We start from the raw sequence: 15,269 nt of genomic DNA, 5'->3' as shown, positions 1-15,269 counted from the left end.
TTAGACAGCAAGCTCCTAGGCGTAAGGACTATAATTTAACTTGTCTGTATAGTGTCTAGCATTATGGCATTGGCAGTGTTGCTTGATACATGCTCCGTGGTGACCAGGCCTTCCTCCTATCAAGGTTGTAGGACCATACAACCTGGGATTCTTTAGAGGTGGCGGTTATTGGCCCTTCGCAGTGATATAAGTCTGCTCATGGTAACATAACCTCCTTGATTCTACATAGTCCTGCCTCCTTCTACTCCAACATATATCTATCACGTACAGGGTAAACAGAAGACCATGTATTCCTACCTGAGGTCCAGACTAGAGAGATGGGAGACAGTTGCTCACAATGCCTGTGAACATTTCTTGCCTACACCTCTTTCAGCACAGGCCTGGAGGACACAGTAAGTGCTGCATGGGCAGTGGATTTGGTAGAGGAGAGAGCCCAGTGGGCACTAGGTCCCAAAGAGCCTCTTCCAACTGAAACAGGTGTGGTGGCAGGTCCTATAGAGCTGTGGAGGCAGGAAAATGGCAGGGTAGGGCAGGCACCTGTCCTGGCTTGAGTTATATCTTGCATCGTCTCTCTTTGTGCATGTGTTTGAAGAGGTCCACGTCTCCACCAACTCATGTCCATCACCTTAAATTTCCAATTCAAAGCTCGAAACTTACATGCTCTTGGAAATTTTCCCTAACTGGCCCCAGCCTGACAGGTCACTTAACAACTTTGCATCTCCTGAACCTCTATGAACTCAGTCTGTATTCTTTCATTTTGTGCTTATGGTTATATGGCTTTTCATTTCATGAGGGCCTGTTGTCTCTCCAACTAGATTATAAATGCTGCAAGCAATCCACAAATGCCTACTGAGCCTTTACTGTTAAGATGAGAGTATACCTTGGAACTCTGGACAGATAAAAATGACCATAAACATGGGACCAGATGATTTAGGAGGGTGAGCTGAAGGATCGGTGGAATGGTAAGAACACCGAGACTTTAAAGCATGCATCTGGAGAGGTCAGAGTTATGCACCTCATTACTGTGGCAGTGTTGGAATATACACTAGTTAAGAATTGTGACGGTGGCCTTGGAAAATAGAAGATACATTGGTCATGAAAGGGAACTAATAGCTGGCCTCCAGAGAACTGCTGTAGTCATAGCTTATGAACAGATATATGGCAGGATGTGGGGGAAGCAGTCCTTTCTCTCAGTTGCGACCCCAGAGTTTATGGTCTCAACAGGCTCCCCATTCCCCACCTGTTTTTTTAACTCTTGGTTGTCATAGGGGTTTGGTTTGGCTCTCTTACCTCTTTCACCAACAACACCCACTCTTCTACCGGGGTGCTACCCTTCAAGCCTGCTGCCAAACAGGTTTTATTCATTTGAATTGAGATGGACATTTCCCCACTTCTTTCTTACTCTGCCTAGCTCTGAAAAAGTGCCCCCTCCCAGGGTTTGCGTAGGATTTTTGCTTGTAACTACAGAGAAAGATGCAGGGGTTAACAAAAATAACAACAAGAAAGCTTAAGGAATCTCAGTTTGTCCCTGGTCATCACAGATGTGTATGGAACATACGTGTTTTTGTAGCTCTTTTCCCTAAATCCTACTTTATGTGTTTTCCTGAAAGATTTCTAGTCCTTCTCTTAGAAGCCAGCAACACCCTCCCAACCCTGTCGTTGTTTTTAAAAAATCTTTTCAGTTAATAAACATTTCGTAAGAGCCTACATTTCCAGACACCAGGCTACGTGCTTTTACATGAAGTACACCCCAGACTAAAGTCCTTAGATTTAGCCCCAAGAAGATTTGAGTTGGCACCACTATTAAGTACCAGGCAGCTTTGAGTCCCTTCCAGATCCTGAAAGTCAGTCTGATGCAGTGAAAAAAGCACCAGATCGAGTTAGGAGATCTGAGTCCTTGTCGTACCTCTGTCGCTAACTAGTTGAATAATGATAATAATCACACTATCAATAAGTAACATTTCTTGAGTTTTTTTTATTTGTTAGGTACCGTGCTAAGTGCTTTATGTGGATTATCTGATGTAATCCACAAAATAAGCACATAAGTTAAATGCTATGACTGTTTTCATTTCACAGAGGAAAATGGGACTGAGAGAGGGGAAAGGGACCTCCTTAAGGTCCATGGTTATTAAGTGATAGAGCAGAGGTACAAATCTGGGCAGTCTGACTCCAGAGCCTACATGGATCAATTCACCTCTTTGGCTTTGGTCTCTTCAGTTATAACATGGGAATGCTGTATTAAATGATCCTTTCTTTGCGGGGGTGGGGTGGGGGTGGGGGTGGGGGTGCACTCGCATATAGAAGTTCCCAGGCCAGGGATCAAACCTGAGCCACAGCAGCGACAACACCAAATCCTTAATGGCTAGGCCACCAGGGAAATCCATGATAATCTTTAAAGTCTCTTCTAGGTCTAAAATTCTGTTTGTCATCTTCAATATGGGGACAAGACTCCAGATTGCCCTTTTGGCTTTAGGCTGCCCTGAGCTTACACTTCACACACATAAAGTCGGCCTTGGCCCCCTGCAGAATAAGGTCCATGAAGCTTCATCTCTTAGGTTTCTGGTTCTCTGAACTGACCTTTGAGTTTTCTCATTAACCATTCCCATAGGCCTCTATGGTTCTAACTTTCAAAAGTCCTGCTGGCATGATATTTCCTAGACTTATTTCCAGAAGAGTTTCCAATACAAAAAAAAAAAAAAAGATGTTTGTATTTTAAAGTTATATGAAAAGAGGAGTTCCTTGGTGGCTCAGGGGTTAAGGATCCGGTGTCACTGCAGTGGCCCGGGTCGCATGGGTTTGAACCCTGGCCTGGGAATTTCTATATGCCGAGGGCACAGCCAAAAAGGTAAAAAAAAATTTTTAAAAAGTTACACAAAAAGAGCTGAATGTGATACTTTATATGCTATATGCTCATAATTTTGTTTAAAACATATTGAGAAAAAATAGGAGGAAATGCAAAGAAGTGTTAACAGTAGTCATCTTTTTTCTTTTTACTTTCTTATATATTTCCAACTTTCTTTGTGTATAATTTTTAAACTGGGGAAAATGCTTTATGTTTTGCCTCTTTCTATAAGGGAGTTTGAGGCACTTTACCAGGAAAAACAGTACAAATATCATAAGATTATAGAAGTAGAACATCAGAGGCATGTAGAGGAAGAAGCGGCTAATGTGCGATGACTGAACATTAAATTAATCTTCTGGGCCTCCCAGGGAAAAGGGAAAAACACAGTAAATTACACAATTCTTGTTATCAGAAAGAAAGACACGTGGCAATCCCTCAAGAGAGATAGAGATTTTCGTCACTAAATTCTTTTTTCCTCCACTTGAAAAGACAGTGCTATAGCAAACAAAATTTTTTTGAAAAAAAAAGAAAAGATTTGTAATTCCATTGCCCTCATAAAATTTTCATCTTTGCCTATAGCTCTCAGTCCTTGCCCACAGACACAAACAGTTTTACATGGCTGCAATTAGAGTCTATATGCCATTTTGTGCTGTTTTTTTCCAATGAACATATCATAAGCATGTTTTCATATTTAGTCTTCCAGAATTACAATTTTCAACAGCTACATAATAGTTCATCACTGGCACTAAATTCCATAAGAAATTTCTCATGTGGGATTACCATAAGGACAATGTCCTCAGTAACAGTTTTATAACAACACACAGAAGAGATTTTTCATATTACTTTCTTGTAACTGCCCTGGCTTAAAGCCAAGGATATAACATTAAAGCATTTCTGCAGGGGCCAAGCTAATATGGTTCAGGCATGTAACCTTCTGGTGCTCTAACATGATCTGAGGACACAACTTAAAATGCCACCTGAAGGAGTGGATGGATAGAATGTCCCTTACAATATATTCCATAAATATCTCTTCTCACAGCCAGGCATTTGGGAGGACCTCAGAGGCTGACTACACTTATTCTCTGATGAAGCCCAGAAGTGTTGGTATGCTCTGTTGTTGACTGAGGCAGGATCCATATGTTTTCGAAGCCAGATGAACAGGTGGTTGGGTGACAGGGTTAACATTCTGGCTTGAAAGCTGAGAAGCTTGACCAGTGTTGTTGCCTGTGTGGAAGTTTACCTCATATCCCCATGGAGGTAGGGTGCAGGTGAAGCCAGAATTTTCTTAGGATCCATCTTTTGGAACTGAGTTCCATACCACAGAGGAAGTATTTTTGATCTGAACAATTTCTCAAAGCCCATAAGCAGTCCGGTGGCCTGTGTATAAGAAGGGAAGTCTCATAAGTATTCCAATGGAACCTTTGTTTTTAGGAACTGTAGGGTCCCAGTGTGCCTGCCAGTATGAATTAGCTGCAGAATGGGGTTTTACATTGACCAATTTAATCTTGGAGACTGTCACCAAGGATAATTGAACAGTTTTTGCATAAATGATGTTGAGCCATTATTTCTGGCACTAATTATATGCCAGAGCCTATCATTTCCTCTTAAGAACTACACCTATTGTATGATAATACTATGTCAGCAGCGTAAAAGTGGATTCTTTTTTTTTTTTTTTTTTTTGCTTTTTAGGGCCACACCTTCATCATATGGAAGCTCTCAGGCTAAGGGTTGAATCGGAGCTACACCTGCCGACCTACACCACAGCCACAGCAACGCAGGATCTGAGCCTTCGACCTACGCCACAGCTCACAGCAAGGCCAGATCCCTGACCCACTTAGTGAGGCCAGGGATCAAACCGGCATCCTCATGGATACTAGTCAGATTCATTTCCACAATGGGAACTCCTGGATTCATTTTTTATCTTAAAAGTTTTATTGTATTAACATTACAACCACAAAATAAAAGCCTTTTTAAAAATAGAGAAATAGAAGAAAATAATACCTGCAAACTCACCATTTTAATACAACTATCGTTAGGATTTTGTGTACTTATTTTTTCACTACCATATTTTTACATTCATGTTGTATATAGAAATTTGTGTCCTGTTTTAATAATTGTAGCTACAAAGTGATACATGAATACATTTTCATTAAAAATTTAGAACATTACAAAAAAAAAATCTAAAAATTCCTTTGGTCCCTTATCTCATTCACCTTTCCTCCCTCCTTGAAGTTAGTAATGTCGTGAGTTGGATATGTGTTCTTCCAGACCTTTTAAAAATACTCCTTTTTTTTTTGTCTTTTTGCCTTTTCTAGGGCCACACCCGTGGCATATGGAGCTTCCAAGGCTAGGGGTCCAATTGGAGCTGTAGACGCCGGCCTACGCCAGAGCCACAGCAATGCGGGATCCGAGCTGCGTCTGCAACCTACACCACAGCTCACCGCAATGCTGGATCCTTAACCCACTGAGCAAGGCCAGGGATGGAACCTGCAACCTCATGGTTCCTTGTCGGATTCGTTAACCACTGAACCACGACGGGAACTCCTAAAAATACTCTTACATAGGAAAAATGTGGTATTGTTTTGGGTGCAATAATGATTACATTCAACAACTGTTTTTTTTCACACAAAAATGTTTTTGAGATCTATCCTTATTGATGCCTCTAGTTCACATCCTTTAACTGTTACATTGTATTCCATTTAATGGATATGCCACATTTTATTTAGCCTTTCCCTAAGGAAGAATTCTTGGGTGGGTGTGTGTGTGTGTGTGTGTGTGTGTGTGTGTGTAAGTGCGTGGCAAGAGGGTTAAGAAGTCTGCTAAACTGCCTCAGTTTCTCCAGGGTCACTATGAGCACATCGATGCAAAGAGCCAACTTGAAGTAAGAAAAACATTAAATCACTTTACATGCAGACACAGAGATGCCTGATCCCCAGATCACCATCCTATAGATTCACAGTGCTGTCCAACGGAACCCTCTGTGATGATGGAAATGTTCTATATCTGTACTGTCCAATACCGTAGCTGTTGACCACATGTCCCTATTGAGCATTTGAAATGTGGTTGGGCAACTGAGGAGCTGAAGTTTCAAGTTAATTTAATTTAAATTTGGTCACATGTGGCTAGTGGCTACTGTATTGGATGGTGCAAGACTCTAGCATATAGTAATGGCGGCCACAGTCTTCTATACCATGAATTATATCATCAGGAGCTCTAAGACAATTGTGTCCACTCTTTAAAGGTCAGTGAATGATTTGAAGATCTTGTATTGTTCCCTTTACATTCCCCACTTTTAAGGTTAATTCTCCTGAATGATTTGAAGATCTTGTATTGTTCCCTTTACATTCCCCACTTTTAAGGTTAAGTCTTCCTTTTTCCTGATTTCCAGGTAGGTTTAGAGATGGATTATCATACAGAAAAAGCAAGGTTGCTAGAAAGGCTTTTTCTGGAAAATGGCTATACTCAAACCAAACCATATAGAAACTTAATTTCTAACTCCAACATCCTCACTTGACATTTAATAGTCAAACTCTCCCATCACCCATCCCGCTAGCCCAGTAAAAGCTTCGAGGATGACAGAAGCAATATACAATGCCAACAGAATAATATGAACATCTTACAAAAACAAGTCTTGGCTATGAGCAAGTGTACAGCTAGTCAAGTTGTTTGTCATAAATGGGTTTAGACCCAGAGAGAACTAATCTACTTTCTTGTTTCCCATAAATGCCTCTGGAGCTTCCTGAATCCCCATCCAGATCTCCTTTATCACCGAGAATGTTCCCAACTGTCCCACATAGTCTGCTAAATCTATAGCTCACATAGATAGGCACGTGGTTATGCAATTTGCTCCCAGAGGAGGCTCCAGAATGTCCAGACCTAGTGACCAGTTGATCTTCCCTGGCAACATCAGGCAGTTATGACAGCACATGTGGGCTGAAGAAATACACAGTCTGCCCCCGGGGAATAGCGAGGCATGAGGCACAAGCACACATACTCTTAATACAGATAATAATAAAATAACATGAAAAATATGCTAGCTATGCCTGCAATAAAAATCCATGACCAGCTCCTCTTTTTCTATATATATATGTATATACCTATCCTTTTGTCTTTCTCCCCCCCTCCTGTTTCCTGTTGTTTTATGTTTTCTTTCTCTGATCTCTTTGATTAGTCTTTTTCTCCTTATGCCTCTGGCAGTTTCCACTGCTGATCCCCTTTCTTCTTCTCCTGAGGCCAGTCTTATAGCATCCTTTAACAAGGTCATGCACTCAGTTTATCTATGAGAGGTATCAGACCATTAAGGTCCAAGTTATAGAGAAAAGAAGCTTTAACACAGTCCCGTTTTACTTGTGATTGTGGTCTGGTGTACCAGGGGACTTCTACCTTCCTGAGACTTTTTATTTTAAACTTTTTTTTTTGTCTTTTTGTCTTTTTTGTTGTTGTTGTTGTTGTTGCTATTTCTTGGGCCGCTCCCGCGGCATATGGAGGTTCCCAGGCTAGGGGTTGAATCGGAGCTATAGCCACCGGCCTACGCCAGAGCCACAGCAACGCGGGATCCGAGCCGCGTCTGCAACCTACACCACAGCTCGCGGCAACGCCGGATCGTTAACCCACTGAGCAAGGGCAGGGACTGAACCTGCAACCTCATGGTTCCTAGTCGGATTCGTTAACCACTGCGCCACGACGGGAACTCCTATTTTAAACTTTTTAAAAAAGAAAATTCCCCCACACCCACTATGGAATAATAATATGGTTTATTAAAGAAAAATTGTGAAATACAGAAAAGAATTTTAAAAATTATTATTATTTTTAATAGTTATTTCCCCAGTACAATTTTTTTCCTACTGTACAGCATGGTGACCCAGTTACACATACATGTACACATTCTATTTTCTCACATTATCATGCGCCATGATAAGTGACTAGACATAGTTCCCAGTGCTACACAGCAGGATCTCATTGCTAATCCATTCCAAAGGCAATAGTTTGTATCTATTAACCCCAAACTCCCCAACCACCCCACTCCCTCCCCCTCCCCTTTGGCAACCACAAGTCTATTCTCCAAGTCCATGATTTTCTTTGAAATACAGAAAAGAATTTTTTTAAAGTAACTGTAGATCCATCACCCAATGAAAACCGCAGTTAATAATTTGGCTATATTCCTTTCCTGCATTATTTTTTTTCTTCTGCATAGATTTTCTAAAAAATTCTGTTGTAATCACTGTATACATACAATTTTGTATTTTTTGTTTTTTTTCTCTTTCCCACTTAACATACAAGGATGTTTTCAAATGATTACAGAGATTCATAAATACAATTTTAGTGACTGCATAGTACTCTCTCAATTGGATGTACTGTAGTTTAAACATTTCCATATTACTAGTCATATAATTTTATATATATATATATATATATATATATATATATATATATATATATATATATATAGCTTTTTAGGGCTGCACCCATGGCATATGGAAGTTCCCAGGCTAGGGGTCGAATCATAGCTACATCTGCTGGCCTGCACCACAGCCACAGCAACGCAGGATCCGAGTTGCACCTGTGACCCACACCACAGCTCACGGCAATGCCGGATCCTTAACCCACTGAGCAAGGCCAGTGATTGAACCCGCATCCTCATGGATAATAGTCAGATTCATTTCTGCTGCGCCACAGTGAGAACTTCCACTAGTCATTTATCTTGAAGTGCTATTTTTTTGGCCATGCCCACAGCACACAGAAGTTCCTGGGCCAGGGATAGAACTCAAGCCACAGCAGTGACCTGAGCCACAGCAGTGACAGTGACAGATCCTTAACCACTATGCCATTGGGGAACTCCTTGAATAATATTGAATGAGGATTTTCACTAGCATTGATCGCCAAGGATCTATGTTAAGCACAAAAGTACAGTCCCCAAACTGTAAATGCCCATGAAATCACAGGAAAAATGATAGTTCAATGAAAGCTACAGGTTTTTTTTTAAAGCACAGTAGATTTCTCCATAGAGTTTAAGAGAGTATAATAGTAGTCAATCTTGTAGTAGTGTCAGGACCTCTCTTTCCATGATGACAGCCTGGCATAGTTGAAAGAAAAAAAATACTTTGGAATAAGACATTCTTTTCTTTGGTCAATAAATATTAATCTGTGCCTATTACATGCCAGGGACTGAAAATACACCAATAAGGAACATATGGTCTAATGAAGTTCACAGCCAATCAGCAATTTTTTTTGGTCTTTTTCTCTTTTTAGGGCCACACCTGCAGCATATGGAGGTTCCCAGGCTAGGGGTCGAATCAGAGCTACAGCTGCCGGCCTATCACAGTTCTCGGCAACGCCGGATCCTTAATCCACTGAGCAAGGCCAGGGATTGAACCTGTGTCCTTATGGATGCTAGTTGGGTTCGCTAACTGCTGAGCAATGATGGGAACCCCCCCAATCAACAATTAAATACAGCATGATAAATACTAAGATTGGAGAAATATGAGGGGCTATAGATACATTAACAAGGGACACTTAACTCGGACTTGGGGGATCAGGAAGGTTTCCTGTAGAAAGTGGCATCTAAGCTTAGTTGTGAAGGATGAGTAGGAGTTAGCAGGCTGAAGAAAGGGAGGGGACTAGAGGAGAGACTGTGTTTCCAGGCAGAGGGAACAGCAAGAAAAAGTCTTATAAGCATGAGAGAGACTATCTTTTATATGAAGATGTCTTTATTTTGCTTTTATTATTGAGGAATATTTTTACTGAACACAGAATTCTGGGTCAACAGTGATTTTTTCCCCCACCAATTTAAGATTTTTAAATTGTCTGCTAGTATCCATAGATTCTGAGAAGTCCATTCATTATTATTCAAATTATTATATGTAATATGTTGTTTTTCTTTGACCACTTTCAAGATTTTCTCTTGAGTTTTAGTTCTTAGCAGTTTGACTGTGATACACACAGGTGCAGTTTTCTCCATGTTTATCCTGTTTGGCCTTTGCAGACCTTAAATCTGTAAATATATGTTCTTTACCAAATTTGGGGAGTGTTCAGCTGTCACTACTTCTCCCAATAATATTTCTGACCCCATTAACTCTTTTCTCTCCCTCAGGGATGCTAATCATACATATTGTATACTTCTTTTTTTTTTTTTTTTGTCTTTTTGCTATTTCTTTGGGCCGCTCCCGCAGCATATGGAGGTTCCCAGGCTAGGGGTCGAATCAGAGCTGTAGTCACTGGCCTACGCCAGAGCCACAGCAACTCGGGATCGGAGCCGCGTCTGCAACCTACACCACAGCTCACAGCAACGCCGGATCGTTAACCCACTGAGCAAGGGCAGGGACCGAAGCCGCAACCTCATGGTTCCTAGTCGGATTTGTTAACCACTGCGCCACGACGGGAACTCCCATATTGTATACTTCTGATGTTCTCTCACAGGTCTGTAAAATTCTGTTGATTTTCTTCAACACTCTCTCTTCTTCAGATTGGATAATTTTTATTGCTATATCTTCAAGTTCACATACTCTTCCTCTTGTTTCATTCTGCTATTAAGTCCAACTAGTTAATTTTTTTTGGGGTTTTTTTTTTTTTTTTTTTTTTTTTTGCTTTTAGGGCTGCACCTGTGGCATATGGAGGTTTCCAGGCTAGGGGTCTAATCAGAGCTGTTAGCTGCTGGCCTACACCACAGTCACAGCAACGCTGGATCTGAGCCATGTCTGCAGCCCACATCACAGCTCATGGCAACACTGGATCCTTAACCCACTGAGCAAGGCCAGGGATCAAACCCACATCCTCATGGATACCAGTCGGGCTTGTTAACCGCTGTGCCATGGTGGGAACTCCCTATCTATTTAATTTAAAAAATTTCAGATGTTGAGTTTTTCAGTTCTAGAATTTTCATTTAGTTCCTTTTTATATTTCCTATTTCTCTACTGAAGTTTCCTATCTTTTCATTCATTACTAGAGTATTTTCCTCTCCATATTGAGCATCATCATCTTAGGGTTAGCCTACATTAATTGTCTTTCCTTTGAGAATGGGTCACATTTTCCTGATTGTTCATATATTGCGTAATTTTAGAGGTTTTCCTGGACATTGTGAATGCTATGCTGTGGAGTCTCTGGATACTTTTATATTTCTCTGAAGAGCGAGTATGTATTTGTTTCAGCAGGCAATTAACTTGGTTAGATTCAAACCAAAAACTCTGCCTTGCCTGTGATGGGTGGCAGTTCAAATCTCAGTTCCATTCTTTTACACTTAGATGAAAGTTGCTTTTGCTCTGCTCTGTGAATGCATGGTTTAGGATAAATCTTGGATGGAATTCATACAGATAATTTAGGACTCCTTTTTTCAGAATCTCTTTCTGACATATCTCCTCACTTTCTAGAGAATGAGGTTTCCCTGACCCTGTCCTCTGGTTATTCAGGCTAGAAAGATGAGGGTTTCCTAATGTAGTTTTAGTGATGTGGCTGGTAACTGTAGTCTGTCCTCAGGCTAAATCCATTAAAAATGGGAAATTTGGCCCCTGCTGTTCCCTTATTCCAAGTTCCAACCTCTGTCCAATATCTATCTGTCTGTTTTTGTTTACTCTCTGGAGCTTTCAGGTATGTGTGTGTGGGTGTGGGTGGGTGTGCATGGGTGCATACACATGTGCGTGTGTATTTTGTCTAGTGTGTGTGTGTATTTTGTCCAGTGTGTGTGTGTATTTTGTTATCTATTGGAGTTTATTCCATTAAACGTGTGAGAGGTTCTCAGTTGAGATAACAACATTTTGGGGGAAACATCATGGCCCTCAATTTCTTTCTTTTTCACCTTAACATTTCTCTATATTATCACCAATAGTCTCCTCTTGCTTCAGAGAAAAAAAAAAAAAAAAGACTAACGTTTACTTTTTGCCATCTCTTCCTCTTTTTAGCAGAAACTACAATTCTTCCATTCAGTTATTCAACAAATATATATGGAGCCAGGCATTGTGCTAGGCATTACAGGTAACAAGTGTAAGTAAAATAGACCCTACTTCACTGAGACCACTCTCTTTAGGGTCATCGAAGGTCTGGCTTCTTGGATTTCTCTTGTGGTGCAGTAGGTTAAGGATCCAGCATTGTCATTGCATTGTACTTAAACCTTCTTTTAAAAAAAGGTCTGGCTTCTTAATCACCAGATCAAATACCCTTATCTCAGTCTTATCCGTCTAACTTTATTGATCCATCTTCCACTGACTCTGGTGACCAGCCTCTCCTTAAAACCCTCTTTTTTGGCTGTCTTCTAGTTCCCTCACCTCATTGATTTCTCCTCTATTTTCCAAGTAGAGGAATTTTCAGAGGCTTTGTCCTTGACTCCTTTCTTCTCCTGTCCTTGGAGTCTTAGTGTTTCAGCTCCCACTTCCATGCCCAAGACTCCAACTTTCTATCTTTAGTCCTGACATCTCTCCTGAGATCGAGACTTGAATTTCAGCTGTTTGTCTCCACCTGATTGTCTAACAACTACATTAAACTGCACATAGTCAAAATCCAACTGATTATCTAGCCAATGAACCTACTCTTCTTCCTGTGCTTCCTCTTTTGGTTAATTCTTGATACTGGAAGTATATAATTAAATAAGTGCTGGATCAGGGCTATTGCAAAAGTATTCCTGCATTGGGCGAGAAGTTTGACAATAGGGAAAGCTCTAAAGTCCTTTCTAGTTCTGTGATTCCATTATATTTCCAGCATAGCGTTATCCATTTCCTTCAAGGAGCTCACAATCGAATTGGAGGAGACAGCAATTGAGTAATAACTAGTCCTGACTTCAAGTGCAGCAGGAATTTAAAGAAAGGAGACAATGTGCATTAAAGTAGTAAGAGAAGATTAAGCTAAGCTGTTCAAAGGTAGAAGCTGTGCCCTCTGTTTCATTTCTATCCCCACAGCACCATTCTCTACACACTGTAGAAAACTATATAAAGATTTTTTTGAATGATTTTGTAATCATCATTACTGTTTATTGAGTACACATTGAGTGCATAGTTCTTCACTAAATGATGTGAGGGTTAACTAAGATTTGATGTAGTCTCTGACCTTTTCCAATCAATCAGTCAACCAACAAATATTTACTGAGTGCCTATTATTTGCAATACAGCATGCTAGGCATTATGGGGGATGCAAGATGCAAGAGAAGTAAAAGTCGAAGTCTCTTCCCTTAGGGAGTTTACAGTATGGTTGTTAAGATGAGTTATAAATGCACACAAGGTTAATTAAAAATGCGAGTCAGAGCCAAATGAACATTACAGACAGTAAGTTTGTAACAAATTTTCAAAGTACAGATTACTATAGATTGGATGGATATGGAGCCTTTATGAAGGAGGTGGGGCCTACACTGGGCTTTGAAGGATGGACAGAAATTAAATAGGCTTGACATCCTCGTAGGTATTAAGAAGACAGAATTCGAAACAGAAAGTTTCAGGTTAAAGGCCAGATGAAGAACATCTAGGCAGGAGTAGGCAACTTAAACCAGAATGTTACTAAGCAGTTGTTAGTGACATTCTACTCCTTTCTACCATACCCAAATTTTCCTTTTTTTTTTTTGGTCTTTCTCTCCTTTTTTCCTTTTCTAATATTTTTGCCACCTTACTCCCTTTATGGTGACATACAGGGCTAATAGAATTTTCTTTGGGAGGCAGGTCGAAAACATGGGCTCCAAAGCTAGACTGTCTGGTTCAATCCTGACTCTACCACTTATTAGTTGTGTGATTTTGGGACGTTGCTTAATCTGTCTGTACCTCATTAGTAAAATGCAGATATAGAAATAGCTCCTATGTCATAGGATTGTTTTGAGGATTAACTGAATTAAAATACATAAAGTGCTTAAAAGATTGCCTGGCAAATAGTAAGTGTTCAATAAATGTTAGGTTTTATTAAGGGAAGAAGGCTGGCTAGTAGCAACGTTTTATCTTTGCAGGTCTTATTGTTGCTAGAAAATTCATTTTATATATATATATATATTTTTTTTTTGGTCTTTTGTTTTTTTAGGGCTGTGCCCGTAGCATACGGAGGTTCCCAGGCTAGGGGTCCAATCAGAGCTACAGCTGCCGGCCTACGCCAGAACCACAGCAACGCCAGATCCGAGCCACGTCTGTGACCTACACCACAGCTCACGGCAACGCCGGATCCTTAACCCACTAAGTGAGTCCAGGGATCGAACCTGCAACCTCACGGTTCCTAGTCGGATTCGTTTCCACTGTGCCATGAGACAGGAACTCCAGAAAATTCATTATATAATTAACGAGCACCTGTATAGAGGCTGGAGGCTAAACTCTTTTCAACTAAAGGGTTAGGTATTCAGCAACAGCCGATAAACACGCATAGATATTTACACACTCAGGCCACACCACTTTTCCCCAGATTGCCCTCACCCCTAGGCAAGCCAGAGATACTTTAGTGAAATAAATACAATAACCAACTTAAGTAGATAAGTTGAGTATTTAAAGGGCATTTCATCAACATTGGGAGGGAACTGACAACTTTCAGGAGGGATTAAGTTTAAAGTAGAGATGTCTAGGGTGGCACCAGGTGAAATTAGGGTTAAATAAATTTCAAGGGGAGAAGTCAGTAATGGTAGTAGGCCACTGGATGGGTATGTGCGGAAAGAGAGGTGGGACTCCATAGAAAGGTAGGTAGACTCTGGATCAACATTCCCTGGAGTAAGTAGACTGTATGTCGTGAGCCCTGCTTTCTGGATTTCCTCATTGCAGCACCTCTTTTACACTCAGACCCTCCCCTTACTCTCTCCCTGCAGTTCCAGACCCCTGCTGCCAAGAACACAAACACCTCAAGTTATAGGGGCTCTTTTTTTTGGCCACACCCATGGTGTGTGGAAGTTCCTGGGCCAGGGATGAAAATCACGCGATAGCAGCAACCCAAGCCACAGCAGTGATAATGCCAGATCCTTAACCCACTGAGCCACCAGGGAACTCCTAAGCGGGCTCTGGATTTGCCGATTCCTCGGAACAGTCTGAATAGAGATTAGAACGAAGTTGTTGTCAGTGTGGTTGCCTTATGACTGAGTCGGAGATTGTGCAATCTTCTTTGGGAAAAATTTAAGGGCAGAAAGATGAATAGATGTCTGTTTGATTAAGGAACAGTATTGCCTGTGGGCAGGAGGATGAACAAATGAGATTCTTTGCAACTTGAGGATCCTAAATCTCTTTCTAATTCCTCCCCATCCCCCAACTTTGGACTCTTTTTGGCAAAGAATGAGCATAGTCAAGGAAACTCAATAGAGAGGAAAATGGGCATTGCTCTCACATCATGTTCTGATGTCACCTGTTTGCCAAGAGATTTGACTTGGCTATTCTATTCTTCGTGTGTGCGGCGGGGGGAGGCGGGGGAGAGAGAGCAAATTGGGGTACAGAGGATAACTGCCTTGCCAAATATCAATCACTTGGTAAGTGTGAAGCTCTGTGCCTCTGAAGCTCTG

This window comes from Phacochoerus africanus, chromosome X, assembly GCF_016906955.1.
Source record: "Phacochoerus africanus isolate WHEZ1 chromosome X, ROS_Pafr_v1, whole genome shotgun sequence".
Taxonomy (NCBI): Eukaryota; Metazoa; Chordata; class Mammalia; order Artiodactyla; family Suidae; genus Phacochoerus; species Phacochoerus africanus.
Note: the sequence above shows the minus strand (reverse complement) of the source record.